General features: G+C 34.5%; 2 long non-coding RNA genes across 2 annotated transcripts; both read left to right on the forward strand.

Annotated features, from left to right (window-relative positions):
• The first annotated feature begins 890 nt into the window (after positions 1–890).
• Positions 891–7,474, forward strand: LOC148209778 (uncharacterized). Its single transcript, XR_015792628.1, has 2 exons — positions 891–1,208; positions 1,720–7,474. It is a non-coding gene; the product is annotated as an uncharacterized LOC148209778 (long non-coding RNA).
• Positions 7,475–17,850: 10,376 nt separating this feature from the next.
• LOC148209779 (uncharacterized) lies at positions 17,851–20,198 on the forward strand. Its single transcript, XR_015793226.1, has 2 exons — positions 17,851–18,328; positions 19,898–20,198. It is a non-coding gene; the product is annotated as an uncharacterized LOC148209779 (long non-coding RNA).
• The last annotated feature ends 378 nt before the right edge of the window (positions 20,199–20,576 follow it).

A 20,576-nucleotide genomic window follows, 5' to 3' on the forward strand; every position in this document is an offset into this window, starting at 1 on the left:
CCCAATTTTGGGATAGTAGAGAGGTTGTTCTCTTAAGGGCTGAATCCAGGTCTTGAACAATTGGCATCACCCTCATCAAAAGGTTTGAGAAGATTTTTTGATTTGATAGTTGGACTACAAATCATTGTTCATCAGAGGATTAGTGGGACTTAAGGAACAAGAGGTAATTACAGGGGTAAAGCGGTATTTTGACCCAGCTGTAATTACGAACAACCTGTGAAGGGTCGACTTACCGATCACGGTTATATCAAATGGACATAATATATCTACAGTGAGGAGAGTGCAGCTACGGGCTTTAGTGGAGTGACCGCGTAGTTAACGATTGTTGGTTAACTAGGTTAAAGAGTTTAATCGGTTAATCTCGGATCGTTGGAGCTCATGATCTGTAGGTCCATAAGGTCCCCTGGCTAGCTCATATAGGAATAAACTTGGAATAATTTGAAGGAATAATTCAAATCGTACGAATTAGGTTAATCATATGAGATATGATTAAGTAATTGATATATGATATCAATTTGAGAAATTTGGACAAAATATTTAAATAGGATTTAAATATTAAAATTATGAATGTGGATTCATAATCGGAGGCATGGATTTCATCAAACATCGGATTTTGGAAAAAGTCAAATAGTTGACTTTGACCAGAGAAAGTCAAAGGTTGACTAAAGTAGATTAAAATAATGTTTTTAACCAAGTTGGTAGAAAATTCCACTAACTTGTTGAGTGGAACATTTAAATAATCTCAAAAATCCACTTTTTGACACTTTGTCATGCATGCATAAGTGGAATGTGTGTTGTAAGTTTTTTGTGAACTTAAACATGCATTTTGACACTTAGCCATGCCATGCATGAGTGAAATGTGTGCTGTAAGCTTTTGGTGAACTTAGACATGCATTTTGACACTTAGTCATGCCATGCATGAGTGGAATATGTGTTGTAAGCTTTTGGTGAACTTTGACATGCAAGAGTTGCATGTAATTTGCCTATTTAAGAAGACTTTTGTTCAAACATCTAAATCTCTTGGAACCTTTGGCCATTTGATGTGTTTTCAAAAAGCTTACATAACTCCTTTTAGCTCCACTTTTCTCTAATTTTTTCCTTCTCTAAAAAGAGTCCCACCACTCTATTCCAAGCCTTGAGAATAGCTAGGAAGATCTCTTGGTGGTCCTTCATTGGAGCTATTTGAAGATTTTTGAAAAGCTACAAAGGTTTGTATTTTTCTCTACTTATCTCTAAGCATCATAATGTATGACCATGCATGTTTAATCCTAGGTTGTATTATGCATCTAGATTGTTATTTCTATTCTTGCTCACTTCCGCTGCGCACGTATGTATTTTTTCCATCATTGTCAACTTTTGGAAAATGAGAGACCATTCGTATTTGATAATGATTGCATGACAGCTTTTGAAACTTTAAAAACTGCTTTGAGCTCGGCTCCAATAATTATAGAACCTAACTGGGAGTTACCCTTTGAACTTATGTGCGATGCTAGTGATTATGCTTTAGGGGTCATGTTAGGTCAAAGAAGGAATAAGTTTTTACATCGAGTATATTATGCCACTAAGACTTTAACGGGGGCACAATTAAACTACACCACTACTGAAAAAGAATTGTTAGCATTTGTGTTTGCTTTTGATAAGTTTAGGTCTTACTTGATAGGGACAAAAGTAATTGTTTATACTGATCATTCTGCTCTAAAGTATTTATTTGCAAAGAAGGATGCAAAACCACGTTTGATACGATGGATTTTGCTACTTCAAGAGTTTGATATAGAAGTAAGGGATCGTAAAGGAACGGAGAACCAAGTAGCCGACCACTTGTCTAGGCTCGAATCCCCACTTCAGAAGGTCAAGCAGAGATTCGAGAACAATTCGTTGATGAGCAATTACTTCGCATTGAAAATGTCCCTTGGTATGCTGACATTGCAAATTACTTGGTAAGTCGTATTATTCCTCATGAATTCAGTCGACAGCAGGTAAACAAGTTTCTTCATGATGTGAGATATTATAGGTGGGACGAACTTTTTTTGTATAAACTTGGTCCTGACGGAATCCTTCGCAGGTGTGTAGCGGAGGAAGAGCAAAAAGCAATTTTGGAGGCTTGTCATATGTCTCCATATGGAGGGCATTTCGCTGGACAAAAGACCGCAGCGAAGGTATTACAAAGCGGGTTCTTCTGGCCCACTCTATTCCGTGATGCACATAGCTTCGCTCAGGTTTGTGATAAGTGTCAGAGGACAGGTAATATTTCTAAACTTAATGAGATGCCTTTGAACCCTATTCTGGAAGTTGAAATTTTTGATGTATGGGGTATTGATTTCATGGGTCCGTTCCCTCCTTCGTATGGTAAGAATTATATTTTATTAGCTGTTGATTATGTGTCCAAGTGGATAGAAGTTGTTGCTACCTCTACGAATGATGCTAGGGTAGTTGTTCGATTTTTACAAAAGCATATCTTCACTCGTTATGGAACCCCTCAATATTTGATAAGTGATGAGGGGACTCATTTTTTGAATAGAGCGATAAGAAGTTTGTTGTCTAAGTATAATGTCCGTCACAGGATAGCCACAACTTATCATCCCCAATCCAATGGGTTATCTGAGGTGTCTAATAGAGAAATCAAATCTATTTTGGAAAAAACTGTCAATTTAAATAGGATCTTCTCTATCTAATGAATGAGAGCCCACTTTGAAATCGTCCGCCCTGCACCCACCCCCCGACCTTCATAAATCCTTTTTTGTTTTGTTCTTTCATTCCAGCCCCTTCCAACGATTAAGAAGTTGCATCCTTCCAAATAGGAACTTGCCGCAAAGGAGAACCCGGATGGAGCCGGACGGACGACCATTTTTTCCTTTCCATTCACTCGGATCTCTTCCGTTTCATCGATTTTGTCCGGATCCTCCTTTTCTTCCGAAGAGCCGACATCGAGGTGCCAAACCTTCCCATCGATGTGAGCTCTTGGTCCATGGATTTTCCTTCCTTTTGCCGCATTTCGCTCAAAGGGTTGAAGGGAGATAGTGCATCAAGCTGTTCGCAAGGGCCAACTTGATCCTCTTCCACAGGGATCCCAGATGAGGGATAACGCTTGCATCCTCTGTATTACCGCGGCTGCTGGCACAGAGTTAGCCGATGCTTATTCCCCAGATACCGTCATTGCTTCTTCTCCGGAGCTCCTTCGTCCATGTTAAAAGCAAAGGGTATACTAATAAAAAAAAGTCATTCAAGTTGGTGGAACCTTTTGGTTCTTATTAACCAAAGAAATAAGGCTTTGCTGATCTTATTTATTGAAAACGTAAGGAAACATCGGGAAAGCAACAAGGATTTTTGGGTTTTAACCCTACGACATAGAAGAAATAGGAAAGGACCATATAAAACTATTTCCTAGCTCTACCGTATCTTTTGTTTCATTTCTTCTGGAACAATCGCAAAAGGAGGAATCCGCCCGAGGACGGGCTCGCGTCTGATTAGCCTGGCTTTTATGGAAGCTTTAACAATTTATGGACTGGTTGTAGCATTAATCGGAGGCCTCTTTCAGCGTCACAAACTTTTTTGTTTTCACGACGGAAGGCTCTTAACAATATTTCCGTTATGAAAGACTAGGAAATATTTATTTATATTTTTTTTATAATTGGGGGGGGGGGGATATGTAAGAAAAATTACCAACTTGACCCTTATCAAAACCCCTTCCCAAACTGTACAAGCTTCTTCATGCACGCATTATTGTTGTTATATTAGACTCAAAGGATCGTTCTTCAACTAATTAGAAGAATAGTTTTAATATGGAAAGCAAAAATGTAGAACCTAGTTTCGAGTGATCTGATCGTGCGTATTTTAAAAAATATAAAAACCATTTAAGTGTAAGCGCAATAACCGCGCAAGGTGCCCCTGCTTTTTCAGGGTAAGAAGGGGTAGAGACCTCTCGGGAGAATCGATGACTGCATCAAAGATGCACTTGCTATTCAGCTGCCCCCGCCCTATCTATTCATCTTTTTTTTTCAAATGGATATTTAGGGGGAAGCTGCTTCCGTTGATGAATGGTTATACAATGGTGGTCCTTATGAGCTAATTGTTCTACACTTCTTACTTGGCCTATACTATCGCGAAAGATATGTTCTGAATCAACTTTTTGAAGCAATTCATAATTATAAAGAAATGAAGTTTTTTTTATCTCCGCCTACACAAGAAAATTGTTGATAAAACTCCAAAATGGCATTTTCTTTTGATTCGTCTTTCTCCGAGGAAGTGGCGAAACATAATCAACTTGAATTCGGGACAACTATTCGAAATCTTAGTGAAAGACTGGATTTGTTATCTCATGTTTGCTTTTCGTGTCAAGATGATACGGATCAACCCCTTCTTCTTGTGCCAAAGATCTTCCGAAGTTATCCCATAAAACGAACGACTTGTTCTATAACTATTGTATTGAAAAATATATCTTTCAATGAACCGTTGAGGATAGTTCTAGATCTGGTCCAAGACAAACTATTGTAGGGAATTTATTGAAACCATTGAATTCGGAATATGGTAAAGTGGCTCGGACGATTCTCTATGGGCATATAGGACAGCATACAAGACTCCTCTCGGCATGTCCCCATATAGGTTGATTTTTGGTAAAGCTTGCCATTTACCATTAGAGTTAGAATATAAAGCTTTTTGGGCGACAAAAAGACTAAACTTTGATTTATTTTCTGCAGGAGAATCAAGGAAGCTCCAACTGATGGAACTTGAGGATCATAGGAATTTTTCTTACGAAAATGCAAAGATTTTTAAAGAAAAAACTAAGCAATGGCATGATAAGAGGCTTAGGCCTAAAGCTTTTCAAGTAGGAGACTTAGTTTTAATTTTCAACTCTCGTTTAAAATTATTTCCGGGAAAACTAAAGTCTAGGTGGTCTGGACCATTTAAAATTTCAAAAATTTTCCCTCACGGTGCCATTGAACTCGAAGATTTTAAAGGTAACATTTTTAAAGTTAATGGTCAACGTGTTAAAAAATATTTTGGAGAAGAAATAGATAGAGGGAAGACCTCTATCCAACTTTCAGGAAGTTAAGAGTTTGAAAAAAAAAAAAAATTTCTCTTCCTTGTTTAATTGAAAATTTTTTTTGAAGGGTTTTGTGTAAATTAGTTAGGAATAGTTTTACTTATTTTCTTTTCGAATTTCACTTATTCTTAATTGTAGTTAGGTTGTTTAGGCTGAGATTAAGGTGTTGAAAAATTACTTGGGCTAAATTTTAGAAAATTCGAAATATTTTTTAGGCAAGGCGCCTGGCGCCTCGGCCCGATCCAAAAATTCGAAAAATTGTGATTTTAATTTCCGGAGTAGTTTTGACTTGGGATAAATAATGGTGCGATCATTTTTCGTTTTTAATCAGGTTTAGGAGGTCTTAAAAGAGAATAGAGAGCTTTCTTAAAAGATTAAAAAAAAAGGTGGGATTTTGAGTTGTTTGAATCTTTGTTGGTCTGTTTTTCTAAATGAGTTTTTGTTTAATTAATCTAAAGTCTTAAACCCTAATTTTTTTCAAAAAAGAAAAATAAAAGAGATGGGACACATCATCTACTTTGAGACGTGGCCGTTTGATCCATGAGACCAGGGAAGTTTTGTTCTTGTTCTTCTACTTGTTATATTATTTTTTAATGTAGTTGAATGTTTAGGTTTTTTGCAGAATATTATTGTGAGCTTTTCTGGTTGTTTCTGAGTTTCGTTATGAAAATATGACCATTTAGTTTCTTCTTGTTTCGATCATGATCTCGTTCTTGGCCTTAGTGAAGTATATTTCTTAAACAAAGCATGCTGCAAAATTTAATTTCATTTAGCATATTGGTGTGCCTTTTCTTATTTTTCATGTCGATGATGATTCTTAAGGATTAGATTAACTTTGTTTTCTTTTTGTCCTAAAAAGCCATGAGCCATTTGTGACCGAGTTCTTTTCAATAACATGATTTCTGTGCTTTTCTTCTTTTTGAAACTTAAACTTTTTCAATGTTTTATGACGTCCTTGTCCTCTTTCATTTTAATTTTTGCATTGCCTCTTCAAAAATCTTTTCCCAGTGAGGACACTGTCTCTCTTCAGTTTGGGGGGGACAGTCTTTTGCTTTTAGAAAGAAAATGTAATGTTTTTTTTTCATGAAAGAACATGCTATTATTTTGCGAAAAAGAGTCACTAGAAAGAAAATGCATATAAAAAGAGTCTTTTCAAGAAAAAGAAAAAGAGTCGAAAGAAAAAAAAAATAACAAGTTTGCAAATAAAAGAGTCCTCTTTGCTTGTGAGAACATAAGAGTGGGGAAAAGATTTCAAAATTGTGAGAGAAAAAGAAGAGAGGTAAGAAAAAGGAGTGGCAAGAAAATGTCTTTATTTTTATCACTGTAGACACTCGTTGTAGCTTAGGTCGAGTGGCGTAAGCAGCTTCGAGGGTAGCAATTGCGTCTAGTGTAACATCGTGCAACTCACCGTAGATATGTTATGACCGGTTGTTACTTGAAAGGCCTCTACAAAGCTGTGGAAGAAATCCCCACAGAGGCTAGTAGTCATTCCTTTAGTGTTAAAATTTAAGTGAAAAAGGAAGCGTGCAAATTCTAGAGCGTTGTCAAAAAGTTTTCTTGTTTTGAAAAAGGAAATGATTTTAAGAAACTTTTTATTGTTTTGAACTTTGTTGGCTTATGGTAATTTGGCTTTTGAAGATAGGAAAACGATGAGGTTTTGACGATCTTTCCTGAGACACCATATGAAAAGCAAGTCTAGTCTATCCTTATGTTACATGTTGCTTATGATTGTTGCATGTGATTTAAGAGATATAAATTGTTAAGTTTGCTTGGGGACAAGCAAAGAGCCAAGTTTGGGGGTGTGATCTCCCTTGTTCATAAGGGTAAAAAGAAGCTAAATGTGTGCTGTTTTCTAATGTTTTAAACTCGGAAACCGTATTTTAAGCTTATTATAGTATCTAAAACCTTTCATTTTAAGTTATCTTAGGTTATACATGCACGTAGGACGTTTTTACATTATTTAGAGTTGATTTCTGACGAAAATTACACTTTTGTGCAGAAAAATTTCGAGCTAGGCGCCTAGCGCCTTCCCCAATCCCGAGATTGCCCTTAATGTGAAACACACGTTTTGGTGTGATTTGAAGCCTTCCAAAGCTCTGCCACGTGTCTTCCATACATTAAAGGTTGTCAATTCAACAACTACCTAACCAAAAGATGTTTGCAATGGATGGCTCTCCACAAAGCTCTCAACCTTCTAACCACCTTGAAGTCCCTATAAATTCAGCAATTCATTCTCTTCATTCATCATCCCGGAGTGATCATTTCAGCTTTAAACTTTTACTTCTCAGCTTGTTTTCGTTTTCCCTTTAAGTTTTTGAGTTGTTATTGTTTTAACCTTACTTATTTCAAGTTTTCCCTTTATTTTCCAGCTTATTATTCTTCATTTGTAAGTTTTAGCCTTGTTTAATTAAAATTCCAGCAAGTTATTTGTTACTCTTATCTCTCTCATTCTCATTACAAAGTTGTAATCACACAACCTTGTGGAATTGACTGAGTATTGCTCCCCAATCTTGAAAGAGAACGGGTTAGGGTCATTCGGGTTACAACTCCATAATTTCCAGCTTGTTTTAATTCTACTCATCCTTTAATTATGTCGTCTACTTCCATGAACATTAAATTTTGTTTTTCCTTTATCATCATGAGCTAAATTTATTTCTCCCAAGCCCAGTTATGGATAGTTAATTAAAGTTTTTTAAAATCCAACGAGGCAAAAGGCGTTTTTCTCCTATTTTATCACTTAAAGTTGTTCCCATAAGTTGGAACTTGATTTGGCCAATTAATGTTTTAACCAAACATCAATACTGAAAGGGTTGATACGTTTTCACAACTTTACTGATTTAACTTTAGAGAGGAATACATTAGACATAAAGATTTCGCTCGGGTAGCCTAGACATAGGACCTCGACCTAAGTTACGGTTGGTTCTTACTAAATTAAGTTTTTTTTTTCTAATAGACATATTAGGAATGAACTTAAACCTTCAAAATCACTTAGACATAAGAAGATGGCGAAGTAAAACCGAAGAAAATTTATGAGAGCCACCTGGCACCAAGTTGGAAAAAGTTTGTGTATTGTTAGCTACTTTGAAGTAACTGAGCTGGGTTTATTGCATTGAGTTTTTAAATATCAAAACCAACATTATCCTTATTATTTGTCACCCCAAATTCAATTACAAAGTCTCCGATCATTAACATTTCCTATAAAAAGACTTCATTTGTCCCTGAGGATCGATACTCGAAATACTCGTTCCGTTTTTACTACTTGTGACGGGTGTACACTTGCGCTCTCATTTATTTTGAATCCAAAATACCCAAACAAAATTTTACATTTTATATATGCATATGATATTTGGAATTTTCTTGATAATATGTATAGTGTTGAAAATTCTCCTTGTACGAATAATGATTTATTTGATGTGAAGGAGAATTATAATTCTCAACATCAAGAAAAATTCCATGAAGTGGAAAAAGAAAAATGTGGTGGATCCTCATTGTGCTTGATGGCTCATTCAAATGATGGGAGCGATGTTGAAAGTGATGAAGATGAGGTAAATCATAAACGTCCTTCTTATGATGAATTGTTTGAAGCATTTGAAAATATGAAAAATGACTTAAGAAAAACTTGGTTCGAAATATGTTGTGCTTAGAAAGAAATATCATGCCTTAACTAGTAAAAATACATGTTTGATAGATGAAAATAATTACTTGAAAAATAGAGCTACTAATAATGTGTTGCATGATGAATGTTGGGATGAAAAGCATGCTTTGAATAGTGAGAGGATTAAATCTCTTGAAAGAGAAAATGGAGATCTCAAATCTTTATCTTGCGAATTAAAAATTGAATTGGATGATTTGAGAAATAAAAATAAGAAAATTGAGTCTTTTTCTTTGGAATTAAAGGATAAAATTGCTAGCTTAAAAAGTGAAATTGATATTTTGAAATCTAGCAATATATCTTTAGAAAAAGAGAAAGTTTCCTTTATTGACAAAATTAAATTTCTTGAGCTTGATGTTTGTGAGAAAAATAATCTTTTGCATGTGCTTAAAGAAAATGAATTGCTTGCTAGTAAAGAGCTTGAAAGTGCAAAAGAATCTATTAAGAAGTTAACAATAGGTGCTCAATGATTAGACACGATAATTGAAATAGGCAAACCTTTTGGTGATAAAAAAGGTTTAGGCTATGTTGATGAATGCTCTACTCCTTCAAGTTCTAAAACTATTTTTGTTAAAGTATCTTCTATTGTGCCTAAACTTAATATTCCTAAGGTTGTGTCTAAGAATATTAAAACTAACTTTGTACCAATTTGTCATCATTGTGGTATTGAAGGTCATATTAGACCTAAGTCCTTTAAGTTGAAATATGCTCCTACTACTTCTTCAAGAAGAAATTTTTCTCAAAAAGCAAAGTCTCACAATGCTCCAAAAGAAAATTTTCAAAAGAAAAGTAGAGTGCATAAATTTGTTGCAAAAGATAAATCCTTGCATATTATTGTTTGTTCCTCATGTGGCAAGTATGGACGTAAAGCTTATTCTTGTTACTTGTCTAAATCTAAAGCTTGAAATGAAAATGCAAGTTCTAAATTTATGCCTAAGCATGGAAAGACAAATATGCATGTAGAATCAAAATTTGTACCTAAACATGCTTATGTTAGAAATAATTATATACATAGTGCTAAACTTGTGTTTGAGCATGTTCATGGAAAATTAAATTATATGCATAATGCCAAATTTGTGCCTACATGTGATTTTTGTGGAGTTAAAGGTCATATTAGACCAAATTGTTTCAAATTGAAAAATTCTCCAAAGAAGAATTTCTTTAAGAAAAATATTGTGCAAAATAATTTTGTTAAGAAGAAATTATTGTCTAGTGATTGTGATAAAATTGATTATAAATTCAATACTTGTTATTTGCCAAAAATGAATATTAAAAATGTTGGAACTAATTTTAAATGGGTTCCAAAATCTATGCTCAATAACAATGAAGGACCCAAGAAATGGGTACCAAGATCTTTTGGTTGAGCTTTCTTTTTGTAGGTGTGATTTCAAGAAGCAAATGGTTGCTTTGGACTTCAAATTGAAATTAAATTTTAAAGGAGCAACATTATGGCTTGGTTGAAATACAACCAAGGAAAATGATGTATTCGGTATCTTTATCCTTGTTGTTATTGAGATTATTATGCTTTGATATAATTTATGGAATTATATCTTCTTGATGGGTTAGAGAAGTTGAGATTAGTTTCTTGAATTTTATTATTTATTAGATTAATGTTCTTGAGTAAACTGTAAATATTTTTTTGTGCATTAATCTTTATTGCATCATTATTTATGGATTAGTGGATTATTTTTCTTGAAAAACATTGTAGAATTTTTTTTTTGAGATTGATCCGTATTTGCTTATTATTTGAAATATCAAGTTTTATATGCCATGCAGAAATTATTGAATATCTATTTTAGCATGATATTGTGGATATTGAGATTTGGGAAATATTTTTATTCATAGTTGAGATATATTGTCTATTTATCTTAGAGAAAAATTGTGTTTTGTTTTGCTTCTTTGATAAATTTAAAGTCTTGAATTTTTGGTCAAATAGATGCTTGTTATTTTGATAATTATGGTCATTGATAGTTTGATATATTTTATTTGAACAAGTTTGTTTTGTTGAGTTTTATGTCTTTTACATGAGAATCTTCTTTGGATGAGATTAACAAAATTTTGATTGAAGGCTTTTGGGTCATAATCTATGTGCTCTATATGAAAATTAATTTTAAAACTTTGCTCATTGTTGAAAATGATTTGTTTTGAAATTTTGTTTGAAAAGAGTCGTTGAATGCATTTTCATAGGGGAGTATTTATGAAATATGTTTTTTTCTAAAACTTTTGTTAGCTTGTTGCTCAAAAGTGTTTGATTTATTCTTGAGATTTTCTTTGTCTATATTTCATTAAACCCTCTTGTGGTGACATAAATCGAAGTATACCTATGACCAGAAACAATTGGTATCAGTGCTTGTTTGATTAATCTTTTTATGATGTCATTTACTTATATTTAATTTGTAATACTTTTTAGGTGATTTAAATGATGATATTGTTGTTTAGTTGTAAATTGATATCAATATTGATTGTTTTTTATAAATTGTTTTTTTTTAGCATTTGATATTTTTGGTATCTTGATGATATTTTTGGCATATTGATGATGTTTTAATTCTAGATGTTTATTTTTTAGATAAGTTGATAAATTCAATTGAGAGTATCTTTTTATGTATATGAATATTTTTGTGCCTAATCGTGAGAATTAAAATTGCTCTCTTAGAATTATACTTGTCTTTATGCCATATTTTATTGAATCAAAATTTTGTGGAATATTTTGATAATTTGTTTGAGATAGATTGATATATCATGATTTGTTTTTAATATATCTATCCTGTAAAAATTGTTGGGATAATTTTTACTTGTATTCCTTTATCTCCTTGATATTTATTGATATGTCTTTTTAAGAAGAGAATGTATATCTTTAGGGGGAGTTATAATATTTCATTTATGAATTTGATGAAATTGTTTCTACATATTGCTTTTTATTGTTTATGTAATTTTTTTAAGAGTATGTATAGTGATTTTAACATTGAGTATGTTGGGAGAATTTGCTAAAAATGTTCAAGTTTATTAAAGCTAAAATTGCAAAAACTCACATGAGCACCTCCATTAAGCTTAACAAAGATGAAAAAGGTAAATGTGTTGATGTTAAAGCTTATCGAGGTATGATCGAATTTATACTCCTATTATGCATATTGTTTATCTTTTTAGGGCGAGTATTTATCATTTGAGTAATTATCTTTATAATTTCTTATAATTGATGCATCTCTATATAATTTCTTGTTAATTTTTTTAAAGACATCTTGATAGGGAGAGTTTTATAAAAATTTGTGCTAAATGTCTTTTTGTCCTTTATTAAGAGAAAGTGTTAAATTGCATAAAAAAATGAGAGCTTTCATGTTTCTTTATTTATTTTTTTTACTTATTCCTTTTTGATTGATTCCAAAAGGCGGAGAGGTAGTAAGAAAAATGAATGAATTTATGATAAATTAATTTTTGAATGAATTTCAAGTATGATCTTTGTGGTGATATGTTGGACTTGATATTATTACTTATTGTCTATGCATTTTTCGTTAGTAGTTTGTCATCATAAAAAATGGGGAGATTGTTAGCTTTTTGGCCCTTAATCTCAAATTAATTAATTTTAATTAATTAATGTTTTCGTGATAACAAACTTAATTTTGTTACTTGACAAATTTAGTGTTTTGAAGTATCTACAGTGTAGAGCTCGTTACAACGATTTCAACGACTATTGGATCATCCATATCGGAGCTCAAACGAAGAAGTTATAGTCGAATGAAGTTGAAATGATAAATTCCCGAGGTGGATGGAGTGACAGTTGAATCCTACATGGACGAATACAAGAGGACTTGTGGCGAGCTGAAATTTTTTAGTTTATAAAAGAAATGGGAAAGAAAAAGAAAAGAGGAAAAATAAATTAAAAAAAGAAATAAAATGAAAAAAAAAGAGTCGTTGAGAAGAAGAAAAGAAAAAAAAGTTAGCAGAGGCGCTGACGGAAAGAAAATAAATAAAAAAAAAAGAAAAAAGAGAAAGAGTCATTGAAGTAAAAGAAAAAAGTAAAAAACAAGTTTGAATCTTTAGTTACCGTTTACATATATATATATATATAATATATTATTTTATTATATTATATTATATTTTCAAAATCAATTATTATTTTACTCAAGTAAATCTCAACCTTTTGATTTCAATCATTAAAGATCTAATGGCTCAAATTTAATTTGGATTTCAAATTTATTTCCAACTTTTTCCTCCTCTATTTAAACCTCTCATTCTCTAAAATTTCATCAATTTTCCTCTCCAATTTTCTCTCCAATCTCTTCATATTCATCTCTCCAAAATTTCAATGTTCTTCTAATTTCTTGTGAGAGAAATTTTATTAGAGAGATTTTGAGCTATTCAATTTTATTTCTCTTAGCCATTTGATGGCTTTTATTTGTAAGAATTTTTCTTACAAATTTGTGAGCAAAAAATTTGTATACCCACTCTTTGAGAGAGTTTGCAAGTTTGTTCTTAGATTTCCATATCCTTTTTAAGGGTTGCTCTTGAGCCCGAAAAAAAGCGTTGTAACGGTTTGATCCTGAACCGTGGAAATGATCGGGTTTCTTCCTGCTCCCGAAAAAAGAAGGTTTTATACCGGTTTGACTCCTACGGTGGAAAGAGTCAAAGTTTCTTAATTGAATACCCAAGAGGCGCTTGGGGAGTGGAGTAGTTCGGTTGTTGCCAAACCACTATAAAATTTCTGGTGTCATTTTCTCTAACTCTACTCTATTTAATTTTTGCAATTAATTTTCTTTATTACAAATTGCATGAATTAATTGTTCGAATTTGTTATTCATGTTTATGGCCAATATTTATATTTGAATTATTTGGGTGGTGAAATTAATTAGGGTGTTTGTATTTTAATTTGTTGTTTAATTTTGTGTTAAAATCATTTGTTCATAAAACGTTTACTTATTTGTTTAAATTTAGCCTACCGTATTAAAAAGTTTAAAATTGTCAATAAATTTATTCACCCCCCTCTAGGGTTGTCATACTGATCCAACACAATCAAATCCAGGATCTGATCACTGGAATGCTGTTAAGGGAAGCCTCAAGAATCTCGAGAGAACGAGGAATTATATTCTTGTGTGTGATGCTAAGGATTTGATCCTTACAGGATAAATTGACTTTAACTTCTAAAGTGATAAGGATTCAAGGAAATCCACTTCGGGATTAGTGTTCACTCTTAATGGAGGAGTTGTAGTATGGCAGAGCATCAAACAAAGATTTATCGTCGACTCCACAATGGAGGTCGAGCACGTTGCCGCTTGTGAAGCAACAAAAGATGCGGTATGAGTTAGGAAGTTCTTAACTGATTTGGAAGTTGTTCCAAACATGAATTTGCCCATCACCCTTTATTGTGATAACAGTGGTGTTGTGGCAAATTATAAAGAACCCTGAAGTCACAAATAAGGTAAGCACATCAAGAGGAAGTATCACTTGATCCGAGAAATAATGCAACGAGGGGACATGATAGTCACGAAGATCGCTTCGGAGCATAACATTGCTAATCCATTTACAAAGGACATGATAGTCAAGTGGGAGTTTGTTGGGTTTTATGTCATAAACTCGTGGTTTGTAAACATAAAATAAATATTTATTCAATAAAATTGTTATTGATGTTTCTTTTAGGATTGCATTAACCTAAATCCAATAAACTAACATTCGAGGTTATGTCTGGAAAAGTATATAACTGATATACAGTATATACATATACAGTATATATTTGAGATACAAGTGGATAATGTTCCAATAATAACCTAAAGGGTCTATAATATATGGGTAAGGTTGGGTGCCCTATCCTAGTAACAATATGGATACGACCCACTTTGTAATAGTTACAAATGACTTGATCCAGGTTGTTTTTGTAGAGACATGCGAGTGGTGGTATCCTATACAATCAGTTTATAGAAGATCGAACTGCGAAATAATTAATCTTTAGTTGTAACACCGTTAGCTAATAGATTAATGTTTCAATAGGATGATTAGGTAACTTGATCTCAATCTTGAGTGAGTTATGGACTCCTACCTGTTAGGGCTCGTCCTTTGATTTATATGGGTGAGATTGACCCGAGTCGCCGACTCAATATTCCTACCATTTTGGGGACGAGACCGAGTGGGGAGCTGGAAACGTAACTTCATAAGATGGAATTCAGTCCTCCCCTCTCCCGACTTTAAGAGAGTAGATGAGTGTTCCCTTTAGTGCTGACTACTGGACTTGAGCAAGGGGCCCTACCCGGTCACTGGCCCGAGAGGGACTTCCAGTTATTGGTCGGACCATAACTGTGTTGTTCATTAGAGGATTAGCGGTACTTAAGGTCCAAGATGTAACATAGGGGTAAGCGGTAATTTGACCTAGCTGTGGTTACGAACACTTGTGAAGGATTGACTTGTTGTTAATGGTCAAATCCATGGACGCAAAATATTCTACAATGAGAAAAGTGCAGTTGTGGGTCTTTAGTGGAGTAACTGATAGTTAACGAATGTTGATTAATATGGTTAATGAGTTTAATCAATTAATCTCGTATCATTAGAGCTTCTAAACTGTAGGTTCATTAGGTTTTTTGCTAGCTCGTAAAGGATAGTTAAGAACATTTAGTCTTGAAAAGAATTTGAATTCTTGAAATTTATTAAATGGAATAGTTAATTGTCTAAGATGCAATTAATATAATGTATGTTGATACATTATGATATAAAGTTAATTTTGAATTGAATTCAAAATTATGTGAGAGATGGATATTTGAATTTGATGCTAATATGGTTAATTGATTTACGTTTAATTTAATTATATATGATTTAATTAAATTAATGGGTTATGTTAATTTGGTAAATTAAATTAGATTAGATTATATTAAATTAATAATTCTTTTTTGTAATTAATTAAATTTGATTTAATTAATTACTCTTTTAATTAAATAAATAAATAAATAACAAAGAACAAAAAGGGAAAAACCTCTGGTGGGAAGTAGGAAGCTAGGTAGAGAGAAAACCTCTCCCGAGATGGTGAATGGGGAAGTTGTGACTTCCCCCTCACCCTTCCTTCCTTGTAAAAGGGAGGTTCTCCCCTTTTTCCTTTTGTTGTTGGTGTTGGTGTTCTTTGAGTTTCCAAACTCCATAACAAAACATCTCTCTCAATCTCTCTCTCAATTTAAGAAGGTTCCCATAAACCGATTCTTAATATTCAGAGGATAGAGAGGAAGGTTTTTTGGTGGCGTTGGTGTCTACATTGAAAAAGTGTCTTCAGAGGTATGTTGCACTACTTCCATTTTATAATGCTTATGTCTTTTCTTTGTTGTACTTCTAAAACAAAATCGAAGCACAAGCGTTCACGTGCTTCCTGCTGCGTAATTCGATCCCTTCAGTAACTTGGTAAAAGTGAAAATTGAGATATTTTTGTTCAAAAATACCACTTTTTTGATATTGTCTGCATAGGATAACAAAGGAGATTGATTCTGGATTTTGGGAATCTAAAATCGTGACTTGTTCACTGACTTCATTTGCTAAATTGTTTGGTTGAGGAATGGGAACCAAAGATTGCTCTACTGCATAATTCCCTCTAACAATAATAAGTTGTTGAGTTTTGGATTCATTTGAGAAGGAGTTTAGTTGATTGATTGGAGTAGAAATAGGTTCAGGCACATTGTTGAGAATAGGTTGCTGACTTTGATTACTTATTCTAGTGTAATTAGTTTCAAGTGCAGGGGGTTGAAACCAAGAAACAATAGTATCATTTGAATGTTGTTTTGATGTAAAAGTAGTAATGAAACCATTTTTAAAAGGAAACTTATTTCATTCAAGACAATATTTCTAGACACATGTAACCTTCCACTTGAACTAAAGCACTTGTAACCGTTGTTAATTTCACTATATCCTGAGAAAACACATTTTATGCTATGTAATTTGAATTTATGAATTTGATAAGGTCTAATACATGGAAAGCATGTACTCAAAATACTTTTAGAAAGGTATAGTCTGGTTTTCTTAAATAGATGGTTTCCCAAGGTGACTTGAATCCTAAGATAGGTGTAGGGAGTCTATTAATTAAGTAGACAGCAGAAGAAAGAATTCTACAAAAACCTAAGAGTCATTGAAGCTTGTGCAAGTAAGGTAAGTCTCATTTCTACCATGTGCTTATATTTTCTTTCAACTACTCCATTTTGTTGGCTTGTATGAGGACAAGGGTATCTAAACTCTATTCGCTTTATTTCAATAGTTCATGTGGTACTCCTAAATCCCCCCCCCCCCCCCACTTTGAAGTGTTTTAACTAGACAAAGGCTTGTAGTGCTTCTCCTTTATGTTTAAGAGGGTAAATATGAGTGAACCTTGAGAAGGAATCTACAAAGTTTATGTAATACCTAAAACATGAGGGAGAAACTATAGGCGAAGACCCCAAAGATCACAAAACACTAGCTCAAGTGGTTGATTAGTTAGTGAGGTAGAAACTTTAAAAAGTAAGGCATGCGATTTACCATATTGACAAACATTACAAAAGGGATATTTTTCATTATCAAGAGCATTTACACTGATACTCTTGAAGACACTAGACAATACTCTATTTGAAGGATCACCCAATCTTTGGTGCCAAACACTTTGAGAAACATTGGATTGACTCAAATTTTAAGAACTAGAGTTGGAACAACTTGGAACAGAAGACTTTACAAACTTATTTATAGAACATACATGACTTGACTCTAATAAAGTTAGACTTGACACTAACTGCTCTTTACGACTTGGAACTGGATGTCTTCTACTTTGATTGGAATTCTACCTTTTGAGGGGGAGATTTAACTAATAGAGTCCCTTTTTAAGGGTCCCTTGCAGTAGCACCTTCTTTGTTTTTGTAACGCCCCGCATTACTCAGGTTGGATTTAATCTCGACTCTTGAGATTTTAACTCAAATTTATTTAAATTCTTATTAAAATATTTTACTTACTTTATTTATTTATTTAATTATATAATTTTGAAGTGACGCGATTTTGTTTAACTCAAATAGTTGTGGTGTGTTTGGTTGGGCTCTCTTTTTGTTGAGCAATGAGTTAGGGAACTTAGAGATTTGTTTACTCCAACTCATCAGCCTATCCTTGGGTAAATTGGGCTTTTAGGTTGGGACATATTGGAGAAAAATCAAGAGAATGAAAAAAAAATAGGGGGTAAAAGAAACCTAGCCACTTTTTCCCCCACCTTCACGTGTTGCCCCTCTTAAGAAAACAAAAAAAAATCTCACCTCTTGTGCTTCCTCACGACCACCGTTGATGACCTCTCCGACAAACCCACCCTCCGACAACCTCACCCCCACGACGGATCCAACCTGCAGCAGCAGCAAGTGCGACAGTCTTCGTTCGTGACAGCAGCAGGTACAGCAGACTGCGATGTTTTGGGAGTGATTTCCGATGGCTCGACGTCTAAACAGTCGGGCCCGACGTCCCTTGGTGGCCGACAACCTTGGCTACGAGTTTTTCCCACGGTGTACAACGATATTGGTACTAGTTGGCATGTTTCCCTGTTGCAGAAAACACAAACAGCAGCTTTTATTGGTGTTCGGTGACTACCCGCGTCCGTTAACAGCCCGATCTATGCAACCCACGCCCCATCGAGTTAGATCTAAGTTACCCACACCTGAACGAAGTCGATTTTGGCGGTAACGAACCATTCAAAATACCTTAAAACCGATTTCGATGGCTGGAATTTCTATTTTAATTGCTGTTTTTGTCTCTTGATGCTTACATGTTGAATCGACGTGTGGCTTGGAAGCATAGCAGTGTGTAAGTAGCACTAAGGAGCGGGTGTGTACGTTAATGGGTGCTATTAAAATGGTTGCTTCTTCAACTTGATTATATTTGTGCATCTCATGTTTGTGAAAAAAATTGTAGGCCATGGTATGAGAGCTCGTAGGTGTTATTGATGGTTGCATTCGTTCTGAAAGTTGTTTTGAGGTTAAATGATGTGTTTTCTTTTATATTACGTGCTGGAAAATTGTTATGAAAGGTGGTAACATCCTCGATGTGGTTTTTTTATGATATTATGTGCTGAAAATTTGTGTGTGATATGGTTGCATTCTTATGACACAGTTCTCCATGATATAGGGTGCTGAAATTTATTTTTATGATAGGTTTGGATACTCTCGTTATGGTTGTGCATAGTAGAGAGTGAGGACAAATTTTGCATGGATTATTTGGGCTTCTTGTTGTAGTTCTACTTGTAAGGAGATCCTGGGTTCCGAGAACTGTTACTCTTGTATTTTGTTACTCTTATATTTCTTATGGTGTAGAAAATGCTAGGAATTGGTTATTGAGGCTTGTGATCATGAAATGCATGTTGACTCTTGGCTTGGATTATTTTGTCTGGGGTACTATGGTGGGAATATTCTGAACATTGTCCAGGTGTGTATCCTTGAGATTGTAACGCATTGATGTCCTGTGGGGTGGCTTGGTGTGGAAAACTATTATGGTTGTTTGGTTGAGAAGTAGTACTTTAGTCTCGGTTGGGACAGGGAATGAAATGTGGAATCTGGTTATTATCACATCACTACTGGGCATCGAGGCTCAGGGTACACAGGTTCGAGGGTCGATAGATCAGTCTTGGTAGAGATGAGTGTCGAGGCTCCGGGTACAAAAGGTCGGGTGTTGGCATGATGAGTCTTTTGATGATAAGTGTTGGGTCTTGACGTGGTGACAATCAATGACCAATACGTTGAGTAGTCGTCGGGGCCTTAGGGATAAATGTCAAGGGCGACACACAATTCAAGGCCTTGGGGATAAATGGCACGGTTGAACACCAAGCTTCTGTAGAGGAGTGTTGAGACCTTGAGGATAAATGGCAAGGGCCGATGGAATTCGAAGAGTTAGACTAGGTGAACTAACATGGCACTAGGTTAGAAGTTTCAGTTCAAGGTTTTGGGGATAAATGTCAAGAGCCGATATGACTCAAAGAGTTAAACTTGGAGGACTAACTTAGTGTGCTGGTCAAAAGCAGCTTGAAGGAGTTAGAGTTCAGTGGGCCTTGTGGCCGGAGTGGCATGAGTCTTGATATCTCGGGTGTTTGTGCGCGTGTGATTATTTGACTGTTATGACCATCAATGCTTGATTTCTAGTATCGTTTTCTTTTATGATTGTTATGGTTAGGATGCATGATGTTTTGTGAATAGTTAGTGAGGGTTACTTACGGAGTATCTTATATACTCACCCCCCCTCTGCCTTAATTGTTTCAGGTGTAGATCGAATCCTTGGTCGTGGTGATGACGTGGAGGAGGCTTGACCGAGGTAGGACCATTAGGCTGCGTATCTTTGTCTAGGATAGTGGGTTATAATTTTGATTGTTGGGAGCATTGTGGACTCGTTTTTAGCAGTAAACTAGTTATTGTTGTTTTGACACGTTGAGTGATTTTCCAGATGATCCGTCGTTTTACTCATTTGCATTTCTTGTTTAACTAGTGTTTGTTGGACACTTGAATGTTCCTTTCTTTTTATCGATTTTCTAGCCACTAAGGCAGACAGATTTTCTTTTAAGAATCTATTGAAGTATGAATCTCCACGTTTGTCTTTACAATAAGATGTTTTATGTTTTCTTTTGGGGAGGGGTTGAATAGGGAGTTTGATAGCATTACCTCAAAATAATTGTTGAAATCTCACTGTTTGGTACGTAGTCACGTTTGTATCTCAAAATGTTAGCTGAAAACCCTCAAACAATGTTCAGTTAAGGGCCATTCGTTTTGTGGGAATCCGAGATTCCCGTCGGACGGGCATTTGGATTCCCACGTTTTTTTTGTGGGAATGTAGGATTTCAGGGAATCTTGAGATGTCTGGGTATCCTAGGATGTCCATACGGGAGGCATCTTATGAGTTTTGGATGCCCTTTTGAAACATGGGTTTCCAAGATTCCCGTGTTGA

Source organism: Momordica charantia (genome assembly GCF_013281855.1).
Source record: "Momordica charantia cultivar OHB3-1 chromosome 8 unlocalized genomic scaffold, Mcharantia_2.0 BLBB01000008.1, whole genome shotgun sequence".
Classification (NCBI taxonomy): domain Eukaryota; kingdom Viridiplantae; phylum Streptophyta; class Magnoliopsida; order Cucurbitales; family Cucurbitaceae; genus Momordica; species Momordica charantia.